The sequence below is a fragment of the Marmota flaviventris genome, chromosome 15 (assembly GCF_047511675.1).
Source record: "Marmota flaviventris isolate mMarFla1 chromosome 15, mMarFla1.hap1, whole genome shotgun sequence".
Taxonomy (NCBI): domain Eukaryota; kingdom Metazoa; phylum Chordata; class Mammalia; order Rodentia; family Sciuridae; genus Marmota; species Marmota flaviventris.
In genome coordinates, this window is record NC_092512.1 from 28,561,148 (window position 1) to 28,567,442 (window position 6,295).

The 6,295-nt window shown below is 44.1% G+C and overlaps 1 pseudogene; it reads right to left on the reverse strand.

Moving 5' to 3' along the window:
• Positions 1-3,096: 3,096 nt before the first annotated feature.
• On the reverse strand, positions 3,097-6,048 carry LOC114102662 (nonsense-mediated mRNA decay factor SMG5 pseudogene; annotated as a pseudogene).
• Positions 6,049-6,295: the final 247 nt, after the last annotated feature.

Consider the following 6,295-nt stretch of genomic DNA (forward strand, 5'->3'; position numbering starts at 1 on the left):
GTAAGAGGGAGGTTATCCAGGTGGCCCACCATCCTCTAGATTCTTGCTGACCTTCACGGAGACTCCCTTTTCCTGCCGACTTACTACATATCTTACATTTCTGGGTGTTTATAATCAAGCCAGATCTACTTGGGATAGATTGTCAGTCAGATATATCTGTAATAAAGTATCAGGTAAATCACTTATTAGTTGCAGGTTTTGCACTGATTTTGCCTTCTTCCCTAGTTTCTAGGGTGAAAAGAAAGTTAGAAGCCAGTTGGCTCATAGAAGTTTCCCTTCCCACTAAAGCCATCTAAGCAGTAGCTTCAACTGGTGACAAACTCTCGTGCATTGAACATATAGTACCACTTCTTCAGAAAGTCCCATGACAGTGCACAAGCTTCTTAGAATTATTTTCCTCAGCAGAGTCTCCATCCCTATCCTAAAATGTAGGCATTATATTGTTTAAAAATTCTTTCTGTCAAGTATATCATTCCTCAATAATGAAGAGGAGAGAAAGCTAAGAGGAGACATAGATTGAGATAAACGTGTCCCCAATTCCACAGGCCTAGGCCAAAAGGCAGTATTATTAGATGAAAAAATACTTTTAGAATAAGAAGAAACAATAAGTAATCTAAGATATTCATTAAAGGACTTTGCCTGGCTCATTCCACCGGCAGGGATTGACTTCAATGTGCTTATCTTCTAAGTAAGCAAAATGAGGTCCAGTCATTTAATAATATACTCACTTTCTCTTTGCCTCATGGCTTTTCCATGGGTTTAGCCAGATTCTTTTTATGGCAACCAGTAATGAGCGAGCCATACAATAGACACCTAGAGCATAAACATCAGTCAATGTTCTTCACTGTTTTTCAGAGCTCAGAATGGGGGTGTCTGCTGAGGGCCAGCTAAGTAACTATAACTTTAAAATACCTAAGAGAAAGCAAGGAATATTACAGGACACAACGGGGGCCATGTTCCCTGCATGTAAAAATGATTTTTTTTTTTAATTAGCCAAACTCTGGATGGTTTAGCTGCTGCCACACATTGCTGATCTCTGAGGGCACGTTCTGCTTCAGTGTTGCAGCCACCAGGGGCTTTTGAAATGACCAGTTCTAGCAGCAAGGGACAGAATGTGCTTGAAGGAACCCAACCCCACTATGAGACACAACTACAATATCTACAATATTGACAGAAAGCCCTGTCCTAGTTTGTGGTGGCTTCACCCTGTTCTTATTATTTAGATGAAGTTTCCAAATGCAATACAGAACCTGTCAACCAAGTTTTTTGAAAGGGGGACTCTTCCATAGTGATGAATTATTATTGTTTTCTGTATACAACACTAATAATCTCCCACTCAATAAATCAATTGCTGATCGTCTATTTCAAGGAATTAATTCAGATACAAAAAATTTTATCCCATGATTATTAATAATCTAATACTAAAATATTTAAAAGAAAAATGAATACTTAAGTAAACAATGATAGGAAGCAACAATTAAAGGAAGCAAGGAAGATCACGCAACAATATTAGAAGTTTTTGTAACTTAAATAAAAGTAGGCTCAGAAGATGTTTATTGAATATAATTACAAATAGAAAAAAAACATGTATGCAGCAGAAACATGACAGGGTATAAATAAAACAACAAAAGCTGTAATGTCAGGAGTGAAACAAAATTTGGGCTTTTAAATTTTTAGTTTGTCAAAATTTTCTAAAATATATAATAAAATGCTGGAAGGAGGAGAGAAAAATTGAGACAGGAAAGTGACAGGAAGTTTAACTGAAACACAGAGGCTCAGTTTAGAACAACTGAGAAAAAACATGAGAACCCAGGAGTGCACAAAGAGCTAAGCATGGGATTTCTGGGCACATGAGGGCAGCAGCTGGATTGAGGCTGTAAGTGAGAAGCCAGCAATGCTGAGAGGACCTCAAAAACCTGGGATCCTGACAGAGTATTGTTTGGCCTTAAAATGTGATGATTATCAGTGAAGAACACTGGAGATTGTTAGGGGGGAAGACGTTGATTTTAATCCTTTCAACACATTTCTGTGAGAATCAAGTTGTGGGTTGTTGTTTTTTTTAATAGAGAGAGAAGAGAGAGAATTTTTTAAAAATATTTATTTTTCAGTTTTCGGTGGACCAACATCTTTATTTTATTTTATATGGTACTGAGGATCGAATGCAGCGCCCCACGCATGCCAGGCAAGCACGTTACCACTTGAGCCACATCCCCAGCCCAAGTTGTGGGTTTTAATTTCATGTATTATTGACAGGATATACATCCACATTTCACTAATTGTAGGAAGTTTTTCCTTGTAATATGTACCAAGTAGGAAGTTGAAGAGATGTATCAAAAGATATCTGAGAGCCAGGAAGGAAAAACAAAAAAAAAGAGAGAGAGAGAGACAAATTTCATGGTAACCAAAGTTGAAAATTTTGGGCGGATACAGGAATAAATGCCAATGTAGTGCCGTGAAATATCTATTCCCAGCTTACAAAAGTAGAACTGAATCTGCCAGTCCTTGAAGGTCTTCCTATTATGTTCAGAGGAACATAAAAGCAAAAATCATTACTATAGCAATATGGACAACTGACCCAGTTCTACCCAAAAGTGAAAAATCTAAACCAAGCATAGAATAAGGAAGCCATGACCAGAAACTGCAATAAAATCCTTCACCACAGTCATGAATTTTAGTTTTATATTTATTGAGTTTTCAGAGATGACAGAGGCCTACCTACAATCGAAGGCACAGTTCCATCATAAAAACAACATTAAAAGTTCCAAGTCACAATACAAAGCTAAGCAAATTAGAACGTTCACAGAGCTAAGTGTGCTCTTGGGAGTAAGTCCTGAAGCTGTTGCTTTACCCTAAGAACACTAAGCGCTGAGGCAATCTTGAGATTTTCAGAAAGAGAACATGGTATCAAGCCCAGATGACAAAAAACAGAAATAAGAAGGCCTCTGGAAGCTGGTAAACTAAACCTTTACCTAGGGGTAGACACAGATATCCACTCACACAATATCTACCTTAACATTAGGTGCTTACAGGAGAGAAACACATGGAATTATGATCCATAAATGCTGAAGGAGGAGGAAGGAGAGAGAGATGGCCATGTCAGCTGATTGCCTTCCACTCTCTGTGAAAGTGCAGGATGTTCTTGATTTCCACACCTGCTTCGGTTGCTGTCCCCAGCACCAGCTGCAGGGGGTACGAGAAATTCCTCGGGTTGTCCAAACAGATGCCAGTGATGATAGTCACCATGCTGCTAGGATCAGGTGTCCCTGGCCTGGATGAATCCAGCAGACTTTTGCAGAAGTCGAGAATATTAAAGAGGTCCCAGGCATCAGAATCTGGCCTGATCATCCTGGGCCTCAACAACCTCTCAGACACAAAGAACTGGCACAGAATGTTCTGGTTCCCTCTCTTCAGTTCACCTTCTAGGAAGGTGATGGCTGCCAAGACCTTTCGATCTTCCCTTCTCAGGACATACAGTGTGTCAACCACAATTTTTGGTATGATGAGGAAAAACTTACCACTTGTGGCAAGCTGCTGGATAACTGGAAGATGCTCACACAGGGCCCTCGGATCAGGAAACAGGTAAGAGGTCAAAGCTGACCGAGTCTGGGGACCCCTGAAGGTCTTCTCTAGCAACACCACTTCACGCTGAAGCCAGAGCTGGACTATGTCTTTGGAAAACCTGATCCTGGAAGTTCTCTCAGGAAGCTGCAGAGATGGATTTTCTAGTCCTCCAGGTGTACTGCTCACAAACACACCCAACTTAGAGTCAAACCTCAGGAACTGTTCTGGGAGTCTGGTTGCAAAGTGGCCAAAACTTCTCAGGAAACAGATGCGCAGGGCAGCTTCATCCTGGTTACTGAGTGGAGGTGGGTCCTTCTCTAATCCCACTGTCTCCAGGGAAGCCTGCATTGGACAGAGCTGGAACAGGGCAATGTCCTCAGGGAGATGCAGGAATCTGGAGGTGTGTGGGCCTGTACGGCTCTGCAGCAAATCATGGAGATGGTGGGACAGGCCCAGGTCTGGTTGCTGAAGGTCACCCACCGAGGGCAGCAGGTTCAGCAGCACACACAGGTGGTCCCACAGGCTAAGAGAACTCCGCCAATGGGAGGTGAGGAGGGCATGGTTGGTGCAGAGCCAGCCCAGGATCACCTTGATGGTGGGAAGCAGTCCCTCTGCAGAGAGAACCTTAAATTTCCTTTGAATGGTCTGGAGACTTGTGTAAGACTGGTCAAGGGAGGCACTCTGCCCCACATACGAACCAGTGTGCCACTCAGTCTCAGGAAAGCTGCTCATATCCTCCTCAAAGCCAGAGCTACTGCCAGAGGCAGGGCTTAGCTCAGACTGAAGCTTCAGGGCACTGCGACTAAAGGCAGGGGCCAGGTGCAAGCCAGGTCCTCCTGGCAGCTTTTGGCTCAATGGAGCTGGCAGCTTAGCAGGCATAGTTGTTTTCAAGAGACAGAGGAGACTACTGGGAGTTTCATCCCTGGGACTGGCAGTCTTGTATTTGGATATGGTCTCGCTTTCCTGCACTGCTTCTGAGTGCAGGGATCCATTCCCTCCTTCATCAGCTATATCCAAATGAGAAGTTTCACTGTCTGTTTCAGAGTGGACCTGTGAACTCAAGGAGGTGCTTTCCTCATCTTCTGTCTCATCAGAATCACAGCAGGAATGAAAACCAGCCTCGGAGCTGTAACCCTCACTACAAACACAGGACCACCGATGGCTTTTCTGGGATCTTCTGTGGTGGGGCCTCAGGGTTGGAAAGTCTTGTTGACCCTTCCCAGGCTCTTTTTCCTGGTTTCCAGCCCTGGGGGCAGCCAGGTCTGGAGTCAGCTTCCCTTTCTGGAGTTCAGCTTGGATCCGTGCATTCACATGTTGAATTAGATGAGAGAAGAGGGTCAGGGTGAAGATGACAGCTGGCTTATGCTGCTTTGAGCCTGTTTTCCTCAGACCATGCACATTCATGAGGCAAAGTACCACCATTTGGAAGATGAGGAGGTCTGGGAGAAACAGATAGCCTTTGGGGGGCTTTCCCTGTGTGGAAACCTGGCACGGGTTAGGTGGACTCAGCCGATAAGACAGACAGAGACGAAAGTCTTCCAGAACCAGCTGGCACAGGGCTATCAACCTGGCCACTCTGAATTTCTTCTGAGGCTGCAGGAGGCTCTGAAGATAGAGGAAGCTAACCAGCAGCCTCTTGTTATCCCAACACTGCCTCTGGCTTCGAGATAGTTTCTTTCCCTGGTACCTCTTCAGACTGCTGTACCTCTTCCCTGCATGATCATAGAGCTGTTTGAGGTTCCAAGCTGCCCCTTTAAAAGGTACTTCTGAGTGGAGACAGCACTGATAGAAGTATGTGGCTTCAACATTATAGTACTTGCTCCCCATGAGAGCTCCCAGCTGGTTGAAGGGCATTCCCATACGCGGGGCCACTGACAGGGCTCTGTAATAGCATCTCTCTGCCAAGTCCTTAGTGGCCAGGTCTAGGAACTCATTCTGATATCGGAACAAGTCTCCCAAATAGAGCAGGCAGCGATGGCAGGCCATTCGAGCCCAGGTGACCTCTTCCTCTGATGTGGGCCCTACCTTCTTACAGCCAATCAAGTGGATTGCACTGTGAGGCCAATCTATACAGCTCTGTAACCTCAGTTCATAGTGACCCTGGAGGAACAGGAAGAGATGCTCATAGAATTTAAGGCCACCTTTCAGGTGAGCTTGCAAGGGGCCTTCCCAGTGTTTAAAAGTGTGCGTGTGTTTTCTGTTGTCCTTCATTAGCAGCATGACAACATCAGAGTACATTTTCCTCCATAACAGCTCTTCTGCCTTCCTCCCATAAGCCACTGGGTATAAGAACATGAGTTTAATGCAAGCTTGCTGAACTATATCTCTAAGGGCCAGGATGTGCGGTTTGAATACCTCTTTGTGGGCATTTCTCTTTTGAAGGAAAAGGTCAAGTTGCTGAGCTGCCAAGCACACCTCCTGGTAGAGGAGTTTGGCCTTCGGGGCTTCTGTCTGGCTTCTCTCCATGGGGCTGGACTCTTCCAATGATACTGATGTATGCCTTCTGAGAAAAGACAAAAACTCTCTATTAGTGCTCACCCACAAAGACCAAAAATAATAACAAAGAGGACAACAGAGTGCATATACATATGCCTATCTTTTAGATGCAGCAGGAAAACTCTGATCATCCTTCAGATCTCTATTTAAGCCTAATTTCTTCTAGGAAGCCAATTTTAATTCCCCAAGTTAGAATAAATGCCTCCCTTCACACTTCATTTGGCCTCCTTTGGTATTC